This window comes from Pyrus communis, chromosome 14, assembly GCF_041283825.1.
Source record: "Pyrus communis isolate YQ-2024b chromosome 14, ASM4128382v1, whole genome shotgun sequence".
Lineage (NCBI taxonomy): Eukaryota > Viridiplantae > Streptophyta > Magnoliopsida > Rosales > Rosaceae > Pyrus > Pyrus communis.
Window position 1 is genome coordinate 24,914,083 of NC_142578.1, and position 12,014 is coordinate 24,926,096.

Consider the following 12,014-nt stretch of genomic DNA (forward strand, 5'->3'; position numbering starts at 1 on the left):
CGGAAATTCTAAATTTCTATGTTTATGAATCCAAACAATAGAATTCGTGCATGTCAATTTACAAATTCTGACTTTTATCCAAATTCCAAGTTTATTTCCCTCATCCAAACATAGTGTAAAAGATCACCCAAAACATAAACAAATATTTTGCTATTTTTTCACAGATCGGTAGCACATGATGCAAGTGCGATGTAGATTGAAAACTTCCAAATTTAACCCAAATTACACAAAACCCTCTGACTTTAATCTAACCCAGTTGATTCACATCACTATGATCTGAGCTAAAACTGGAAGTATCCCAATAAAAACCTTGAATTTGAAGAACCCAAGCTCATACCAAAATCCAGATCAGAGAAAAAGAAACAGAACTGCTGCTCAGCTGAGACTGTTTCTACCTTTCACAACCAAACATAAACAAAAATTAGAGAAAGTAATGAGGGACTGAGAGAATACCTTATCGTCAGCCATAATTAGATGGGAAGGAAGAGGTGAGAGAATGAGCGAAAGAGAGAAAGAGGAAGAGGAGAGAGAATCAGATTGTAAATTTTGTGGGGAGAAAGGAGAAGACCATGGTGGTGGCAGTAGTAATGGTAGCGATGGTGGATGAGAATGAAGAGGAACCTAGAATTTAGGAATGATAAGGGAAAAGTAACAGACTACATAGTACAAAGGGAAGGTGTTGACCCTAAAAACTCTCAAGTCTACATGGTGCGCAAGCCGAATAACTAATGAGCTAACTACATCATTCGGTTGATGCGGGGCGTGTCGACTCGTTGGCCGAGGAGTAAAATTTGTTGATGTTGTGTTAAGCGAGTTACTGACTTCTTGATCTTGCGACTGCGGCCGAGGAAGGAACACGCCTCGGCCTTCAGGTTCTAGAGCCTGAAGACAAGGCTGCTAGTTCTGCGAAGTTCAATATCAAATTCGACTTTCAATGTGCCGAATGTAGTAACCTGTAACACCTCATTTCGTCGAGATGGCTAATGAGATGACTTCTGCCAATAAGGACTCGAAAATCCTTCTCGACCAAGACTTTGATAGGTAACCAGTCGGCCTCGACGCAGTGCTATTTATCCAAACTGAAGGTGTTCCAGGAACGGCTAATTCTACGGCAACAGTGTTGTTTATCCAAACTGAAGATGTCATCGGTTGCCTTCACAGTGTTGTTCATCCAAACTAAAGATATGTTGGCGAAAAAAGAAAATTAAAAAAAATCTGAAGATGTTTGAGAGGTTTGCGCAGGGCAATTTGTGTGTTGAATTGGAGAGTCTTTCTCGTTGTCACTGCTTCTGTATTTATAACATTCATATCTTCTACTAGGCATGGCCAGATAATTTTGTAGAATCTAACTACAACTCTAATTTGCAGAACTGAACTTGATCCACATCAGAAACCAAGGCATATCCTTTAAATTGATCCGTGGGATTTTTCCCTTGACTTTTCAAACCTAAAACAAGTTAGGTTTATCACATCTTATAAGAAACCTAGCTAACCTAGGCTTCTTATCATCAAAACTCCATCAGTAGCTTTTAAACCCATCTGACAACATCCATCACCGTGCAAAAAGGCCTAGTCTACCTAGGTTCCTTATCTCATCATTATCCAAGACCATGATTTTAAGATCATCAAATCCCAAATGCTGATCTCCACTCCAAGCTATTTTAATCTACACATCCACTACCATACATCCAAATCAATTTGAATTGTACTGCTTGATTCATTATCTGACGCCGTGCATATCCCAATATTCCACCATCATTCAAATTAATTGGGATTTAGACAAATATTAGGTTTAAATAATTTAATATATTACTAAGAGATAATATCTTGATTAAAATCACAATATTATTTCTCAATAATAATTGAAAATTATTTCAACCATTTGGTCATTCAATGGTCTAAAATTATGCTCATTCAACGGCCTCGATTGCTCGAGCCGATAGTGTAAAATCGAGTCCAAACATTACCCCCCCCCCAGTTTCCTTGGACTTCGGCGCGCAAGCCGAATGGTCAAGGAAATTAATTATTTTGTAGCCAGCAAAATCCTGTATCGTCGAAAAAGAAACTTTGTTCCTCGGCAATAACATCTCTGTGTTGCCAAAGTTGTGGTCTTCCTCAGCTGCCACAATTCTATACAAGGCTCGGCAAAAATTTGAGCCGAGGAAAACCAACTGGGGTCGAAGTCTCAAGGACTTGCCCACTGCTTCCTATGGTACTCAGGATATATATATATATATATATATATATATATATATATATATATATATATAACCCGATAGCCTGATATGACTTGTCGACCATGCCGTTGGCATATACATACATATATATATATATACACACATACACACATATATATAACATGAACCTGTGCCGAGCTCAGCTTGTGTGATGTGTGTGTGTGTGTGTGTGTGTGTGTGTGTGTGTGTGTATAAGTAGAGCACAGGATTGCCTGAACCAAATCTTGAGGAGCTTGTCCTGAATATCAACGAATAATTCGATGTCGCACGAGATGACCCTCGACTCAGTAGAACAACCATTATTTAAACAAGTCTAGTGTGAATTGATCTACACGGCTGTCAATCACGTAGACTGACTAAGTGTGCCGCATGGGATGTTCCTCGGCCCCTTTTTATGTTCTTAAGCATCAGCCTGCACTACCGAAAGATTAAGAAAATAATTTATTTTCGTCGACACTGCCACACAAACCGACAAATGTTGCATAATATATGTCCAACACCAAAACTCTATATAATATGTAGTCTTGGCAAGACTAAATTTTAATCGCCTAATCGCCGAACATACAGTGTGCACCCCGTTATTCTTATGTATCGGCCTGAAAGACCGAATAATTTTTAGCAAAAGAAAATGAAAATAGTCACCATCAGGAGGAAGCCAATGATGCTTTATTCCAAGTCGAGATCTTGTAATAACAAAATTTTCAAATTGATTTCGCTCCAGGCCGAATAAAGAATTTTCTCCAAATTTTTTTGACTGGGCAAAATATTTTTCATTTTTGACCGTCGAATGTGTTGAACAATTATTATGCCCTCTAGGCATAATTACTCCGTTAATTTCGGCTTTTGACTCGAACAACTTAACCGAATGAGATTTCTCCGTATCGGCTTTATCACCAATAATCATATCGATTGGCGTGGTTTCTTCAGCTAGGCCTATGTCTCGACCTTGTTCGTTATTAGAGCACTCCTTTGACGAATCATTTTCTAAGTCGATTTGTGGCTTAGAAACTTGAACTTCTGCTTCTAGGCCTACCACAATTTCAATCTCGACCAAAAAAACAGGTGGCCTAGGTTCTTCTTCGGCCGTCTCGACAATCTTCTTAGGCCAAATGTTGGTTGTGGTCGAAGCAAAAAATTGCCCCCCGGCCTTCTGATCCAACCATTCTTCAAATGGAATTGATTTAAACCCAAATGGCCTTTTTTTAATCAGCCACTCATAAAATCGAGCTTTATCTTTATTTAACCATTGATCTTGTAAGCTGTGATGAACCTTCACCTTTATCATTTGAGAGAAAGTGTCACGCCCCAATCCCGACATACGTCCAGAATTGGCACGTGACGCCACCAAAAATCCGTATCTATCATATCTCACTTCCTAGATATGGGCAAGCACAACTCAATAATCGAATCACCTAGTTATTTTTCGTATGCTTTATGGCTGCATCTAACCTCCCTGTTAGACTGCCTACGTACCCTAAACAGGGATCAAGCCATTCGTAGTTCGTCATGCACAATAATTGACATATAACACAGTCCGATTAAGTCGAAAGGTATAACATTTCTAAATCAATCAATAGAACTTGACAAGCATGAAAATACTAGACTCAGGGTTACATAACAACCCATCTGAAAATCATGATTTCCCCTCCATCAATGTATAGGCCATTATGTCACAACATATATCATTTCAAAGAACCAACGATGTACAATACCATTCTCGAGCCACATTTATCAACAAGTCTAATCATAACAATAACAATGATATCCAACATAACAATCCCACATGACGATTAACATTTCCACTTCATCCATCACATTTCCCACATAAATTCGTGTTTCATAGCGTGTAACATATTTAAGAATTAACAAAGAACATACTATTCTCTAGAAATGTTAATCAACTAAACTACTCATGATAACTCCACTCCTATCCAACGTCATTCCATAATCACATCAATCAATAACACATACAACAAGTCGAAACGCAAGGCTAGAGCAACACAATTCAGTTGAAGACTACATCTTTGGAAAAGGGGATTTTGGACCACCCAACGGACCAAGGCTCCAAAGAGGATTCCAGACCATCACTCAACAGAATCCAAACAGAACTCAGTTCCAATCCACCCAACCGAATTGAACGGAAGTCCAAGAACATAACAACGGCTCGAAGGAACAAGACATGATTCAAGTTACTCAATTCCCAAAAACTCAATGAAACGAAACAATATCGAGCAACAAATCCACATCACAATGGGTTATCGGCCAATTACTAGACCTCACATTTCCCAAGCAATTCAATATGCGTTTCAAACACATGTCACAACCATTTCCAATACACAAGTCAAATCACATTTCACTTCATCATACTAATCACTATACTTCCAACATTATATTTCAATACATAGCTTGTAACATATCAAGGAATCACGAAGTACAATATTAACATTTAATTACGTTAATCAATCAGTGAGATAACATATCATTTCACGAATTTAATTAAAGAACTCTACATAATTCCCAATTTGGGTTAAGAATAATAACATGGTAATTCTAATTTATTTTCACAATATCTATTGTGGGTAATTCCCATCTACTCGAATTTAGGATTCTAAATCACCTTACGGAATGAACAAGAGCAAGGATTCCGGACCACTCAACGGAATCCAACAACATTAGGTTCCGGACCACTCAACGGAACCAAAATATCAAGCGGTTTCTCATAATCTACCCAGACCTGTCATATGTAAAGTCAATGCCAATATTATGGAATTGGTGCATTGGCAATTCAGGCACTCAGATAAGCTGAGAGGCTCGGGTGAGGGACAATAAAATAAGCATGTAATACAATAATAAAACTAGCCATCAATCATAATTTATAAACCTTGAATATAAATCTTTCATAAGAACTCAATACCCTACTTTTGAAAACTCCGAGGGAGTCACCCAGACATCCAAAAGTTCATTCCAAACAACCATAACATCTCACACCCATATTCACATACACACAATGAAAATAGAATTTGGACGACACTGTTCATCCAAAGCCTACACCTTTGCAACCATCTCAAACTAAACTCAATGAACTAATGTGGATACAATCCCGGACCATCACTCAACGGGATCGCGGAGTAAGAGGGATTTCGGACCATCACTCAACGGAACCCAAACCAAGATACGATTCATGACCATCACTCAACGGAATCGCAGAGTGGAGTAGGAAAAATTCCGGACCATCACTCAACGGAATCCAAACCAGGATACGATTTCGGAGCATCACTCAACGGAATCGCGGAGTACATTGCATAACCACCAACCAATGAAACAACACATGACTCAAGTTACTCCAGTTATAAAGGCTCAACGAAACAAGATATGAAATAATGAAACGAGCATTGACACATGTTTCAAAACAACAAACCCCATAACAATGGGTTAACGGTCCACCACTAGCCCTCACCACATCATATCAAGCCAATCATACAAAACAAACCATATTTCCAATATGCACGTCAAATCCCACTTCATATAACTATATCATTGGCTAAATATGAAAATTAACAATTTATAGGAAAAATGATTATAAAACCATTTCATATTCACATATCTTAAAGTCACTCACATTTCATCATAACATACCATCTATGTAAATCAGTACACAAGCCAAATCATGTTTGATAAACATAGGTCTATGGCTAAATATATATAAATATATATATATAATCACATTTCAATAGAATCACATTATAAGACCAAGTAAAATTCACAGATGATATCAATATAAGAAATCAAGATAATAACCATACCACATATGTTCAAGTCACTCTCTAACCAATGTAGACCCATTAGACTTCACTTAAGTCTCCCCTAGTACTAATTTTATTATTTAGAACGTTCCGAGACATGTTGACCACAATTCAACTCTCGGTCAACGATGGGGTCCACAACAATCCGCAAATCAGATTTATGATCCATAACTTCCCAAAGTCCACATTATGCTTCGAGGATAACATACTAAAGTTTCATTATGATCCAATGGTCGAATTGTCGTCAATCACACAAACAAGTGGCGGTCCAAATTGATCACCACACCCAACAATTGAATCTTTGGCAACCAAGCTAGACATAGGTTCACATGATCACTAAAAGGTATTTGAAACCTAGACAACACTCGTGAACGATCCCACGCACCTCCACACGCGGTGGAAGTCAAGGTGGAGGGTTTACAAACCCCGAATTTCAACATTAACTAGATGAGCTCAAATTTACGTGGTAGCTAGAGCTCAACAAGGGAAACACTTTTCACAACTAGGCCGACGATAAATTCTAACAGGAAACCGTCCAATTTCACCGGAGAAAACCGGATTTCTAGGTGCTCTAAACACCCAACTCTAAAATGAATACGAAAGCACAAACTAAGCATACCCACTTGAAGATTATGAAGAGTAGATGAAGTTTCATACCTCACTCGAAGGAAATTGTCGCCGGAATCGCCGGAAAAATGATAAAACCGCCGGAAAAGTCGTGGACTTTGCGACCTCGAGCTGCAAAGATGGAAAAGAAATGGGGAAATCTAAAATCACAGAAATGTAGGGCTCGTCAAGAGCTTTCCATGGACACCAAGATCATCCAAAATGGAGCTCGGACGAAAAAGATACAAGCTGGTCAAGTTTGGTGGTTTTATGGGTCAATTACCCCCTAAAACGGGTTAGGCAGCACTAGGGGTGGTTCGGTATGGGATACCATACCGAAACTAGTATCCCGAATCCCAAACCAAAATTTTTCGGGACGGGAATTTGAAGACCAACCCCAAACCAAATTTTCGGGAATCCCGAAATATTTTCGGGATTTTGGGACAAATCGGGAATCCCAAATTGAAATATGAAATTATGAATTGTTCTTCAAATATATAATTCAAGAACACATTCATGAACTAGGAATTTCATTTCATTCACACTACCATTTAATTGAACACTAACATGCCTGACTGTTTTTATCATAGTCAAAATTCAAATTAATTAAACCCTTTTTGCAATATGTTGAGAGACAAAAGAATCAAGTCTTCTAAAATCATCAGCTATGGCAGCAGCAATAATAAAATCCACATGAATATCAAACAAAACATGAAAAATATGCAAGGTGTAGGGCATTCCAGGTTGCAGAGCATGAATTAGAAACTACTAGCATCAATTATAAAAGAATAATATATATATAATAATTAATATTATATATTTTCGGTTCGGTATGGGATTCCCGAAATATTGAGAAGCCAATCCCGAATCCCATACCGAAATTTTGGGATCGGTTCGGGATAGCATCCCGAAAATTTCGGGAATTTCGGTTTGGGAAATTTTTGGTTTGGGATCGGGATTTTTTCGGTTCGGTTCGGGATTTTTGGGAATTTTTTCCACCCCTAGGCAGCACCCCATTTCCATTTTCTGAAAAACCCTCCCATTTCTAGAGGTTTCCCCCCAATTTATAGCATTTTGGTAATATTACCAAAATGCCACCAACTTCAAACGACTCTAACTTCTCCGTTCGGACTCGGAAATAAGATCTGTTTACGCCTACGCGCTCATGGAATCAAACTCTACCTAACCAATTCAAGAGTTGACCTAAAAGGTTGAGAAAATTCGAAATGACTAAAGTACCCCTCACTTCGTTTTCTTAAATTTGGAGAAATAAAGAACTAGTTCCAATCAAATCTTCGAAATACGTCAAGAATAAAATAAAATAATAATTTTGGGGACGGGGATATCATAGTTCAAGTGTAGTGAAGTAATGAGCTACGAATGGCTTGATCTTTATTTAGGGTACGTAGGCAGTCTAACGAGGATATTAGATGCAGCCATAAAGTCTACAAAGAATTATTGCGCAGTTGGATCTTAAGTTATGTTTTGCCTTTTTCCGGAGGCGGGGTATGTTAGAGACGGGTATTTGGTGACGTCACATGTCGATCATGAACGTATGTCGAAATCAGGGCGTGACATGAAAGCTCCATTTTTGGCAGAGAAAAAAGGAGGGAAAAAGTTTTTGAGTTTTGAAATGCTTTTTAGAGTGAAGGAGGAGATCGCAAGCTCGAGGTCCCAACCATGGGCGTTGAGGATCTCCACGCACAAATCGGAGTCTTCGAGGTCTGTGATCGCTTGGAAATACTCTAACTTGTTCACATTGACCATCTTTGCATGCAGATTAGGGTTTTCCCTAGGAGCCGTGGTGGAGGGGATAGATGGGTGTTGGGTGGGGAAGACGAAGGGTTCTGGGTTTTTTTTTTTAATACTTTTATTTAATTAAGTTTTTAAAATTTTTAAAATTTTTTTAATGACACATGGCGCCCAGTCATTGTTCACATGGGCACCACGTCATCAATTAATGAGAAACTCAACAGCCAGACTAACAGATGTATGAGACTGTCCCAAAATTAACACTTTAGGTATGACTCTGAGACGAAAAAAACTTTATGTACTAAATGTTGAAAACCACGAAACTTGAGGGTAGTAAACTGATATTTACCCTACTATTTATGAACATGCTTTTACACACTTCTTTGTAGTATATATGATGGATGACTATATGCTATGAAGATGTTTTGAGATATATGCATCCATGTTTGGAAAGACTATGTTCAATGATATGGTGCATATTTAGTGGTCATTGTTCTGCCTACGAGCGAGAGATATAGTTGCTTCAAGCCAGAAGAAATAATCTCTGGCTTCGGGCCGAAAGACATAGTTGTTGGTTGCAGGTCGAAAGATATAATTATTGAACACCACGGGTGACTAGGATACCACTAGTTAGCACACTATATATGAGATATGTTTTATGAAGGTTTTATGGCATGCTAGGGTTTCAGAAACTTATTACATATTATGTTATTGAGTTTTCATAAAACTTTGGGGGTTAGTATGTTGATAACTGTTTTATTATTATATATATACATATATATATATATATATATCAACTTGGACCACTCATGTTTGTTTTGATTCCGGATGGAGCCTTCTCCCCGGAATCCAAATACTACCTTCTTCTAGGTAATCCAATTCCGACAATATTAGGAAATGAATTCCTGATTTTACATGGGACCCGCTGAACTCTTCATTCCGCTTAAGTTAGTAAACGGAGGAATAATCAGGAATGGGGAATGATTCCCATTCCGCCATATCCTTTCCCCATATGTAAACACGCCATTAATCTCTCTCTCTCTCTCTCTCTCTCTCTCTCTCTCTCTCTCTCTCTCTCTCTCTCTCTCTCTCTCTCTCTCTCTCTCTCTCTCTCTCTCTCTCTCTCTCTCTCACATCCCGTTTCGCCAGAGCCATTCCCATATATTTTCAATTTCTCATTGGAGAAGCTCCAAATTATTGTTAGCTAGAAGCTCCAATGTTCGATCTCCATAACCCCGACGGATCAGACCACAATGACGCCATTTGAAGTCAGAAAACTTAATGGATTCGTCGCGTGCAGTCTCACTCACCTTCCCTCTCCCACACGATGCTCAAATTTCATTTTCCTTGTTCTTCCTTTTCTATAAAACCTTCAATCTCTCTCTCTCTCTCTATGTTCCCATGTGAACACTGTAAGATCAAAATTTAAAGAAAACTCAACAGAAAAGAATAATGTTAGGGAGACTCAATTTGTAGACTAAATTTTGTAAACTAAATTACATAGAAGTTGATTATTGGATTATTACTTAATCGTTGATAAACGTGCTCATTTTTTATTGGTGATACCTTATTTGATTTGTTAATTAATATACAAATTTGATCTTCCTAATATTATTCCAGCAGAAAAACGAGCAGAGCATCCTCTAATTCATCCTCTAATTCAAGGAATTATGGCTTATCGTTGATTTCTTCAGGTAATTGAAGGTTGCTGCTGTAATTTTTATTAAAATTCATGGTACTTTGGCCATTTTAAAAATTTTCCTTAACACTACTGTTCACCCGTGTTTTAGAAAAAAACCAATTTTGAGAAGCATCTTTTATCCCACTTCTGCTTGTTGCTCGACTTCTGCTGTTAATGACCAGTGATTAAAAAAAAAAAAAAAAAACAGATTCTCATTCATTTACCAACACATCCAAGGAAAAGGATCCTCGCCGGATCATTTTCTTAAGGATCCCACGATAGTGACCGTTTATCATACATCGTACGGTCAGTTTTCGTTAAGTATTATTTATATTTAATTTTAAATTTTCAAATAATTTTTAAAAACACAATGTACGATTAACGATCATAATAATGGACTTCCTAAAATATCCAAGAAAAAGATCCGGCAAGAAATACACCGAACTTTTTAAATAATTTCAACAACCCCAAACTGGTACCAAGTCAGGATAATAATTTGGTCCATAATGATGACTAGTAGACTTTTGCTCTTAAGTTCTGATCAATCCCACATTATTGCACGGTTGATCAACCCCACATTATCAGTACACGGATGTATCTTCTCCTTCTCCTTCTTGTCCATCTTCTTCTCCTTCTCCTTCTCCTTCCAAGCTGATTTGATAATCGAAAAGATAATTGTTTTGAATATTAGTTTTGCCAAACAAAAACTCATTTTTAATTTGAATTTAGTTGTTCATTTAATAATTGGGAATTTTAATGAAAAACTTCTAGTACTGTTCATTTTAACGAAAAACCATATTTTGTGTGTGTGAGTCTTATGAATTCTAGGTTAAGTTACATTTTATAATAAGTAATCTTGACCTTTATTTTGTATTCGTTCACATATCTTATTATCAATTAACTTTCATGCTTTCTCATATTTCTCATGAACTGCAGAACTTGTGGTTTTGAAGAATAACTTTTGTTCTTTCAACAATAACTTTGTTTATTTTTTTCCTTGGTCACGTTGCATCAAAATAACAATGTCATTCTTCACAAAAATAAAAAAAACAATATCATTCTGTGTTATTAATTATAATCTTAACATTATAGTGTAACCTTGGATGGTAAACTTTTACTGTGACTTTAAAATCATCTCCAGTCACGGTGGGTTAAAAGTAGACTTGACTATATATGTTCTAGCTCTTAGAAAACTAATATTTTAAAAAACAATTTAAGGTTTTTCGATTTCCAGCCATGCAGGACTAAACCCTTCCATCTTGACTTGGGATGTCTGTTGGGGCCTGCTAAGGCCATCTTGAACCAATGGCTAGCCAGATTGCTCGTTTTAATCTTCTGGTCTTCCAAGATTCTCCAAGATATTAATATTTTAATAAACAGTACAAAGTCATATTTGCTTCCGTCTCTAACCAATGGCCAAAGGGTCAGAGGGCTCGTTTTAGACCTATCACAAAAAAAGGGGCTCCAACCGAGGGTCATAGGGTCAAACATAATTTATTATTTAAAAACTACAACTTAAATGTTGTTTAAGTTTCATGTTGTTAAATGTTTGACAGCATGCAGCTAGCCCTCCAGCCCTCTCCGATTCCATGGGGCCCTCTCAGATTCTACAGCCCTCTGGCCTAGCCCTCGGTTAGAGACGGTTTTCGAGCTATTTTCGGCCCTCTGGCCCTCTGAACCCTTCGGTTGGAGATGGCCTAAGGGATTTGCTGTATGCAGTCAGCCCTTGCCTAAATTTAGCCTTAATTCTTTTTATTATAATTTCATTTTGCTTAAGACCCCGTATTTGGAATAATATATGTTTATTATTAAGTTTTTTTTTTATTTTTTATATACATATATGTTGTTCTATATATCTACACATATGTGTTGAATTATCAGAGAGACGGGCTGAAGGCCCAACTCCAACAACATCGATATTGTCCCTAACTTGGT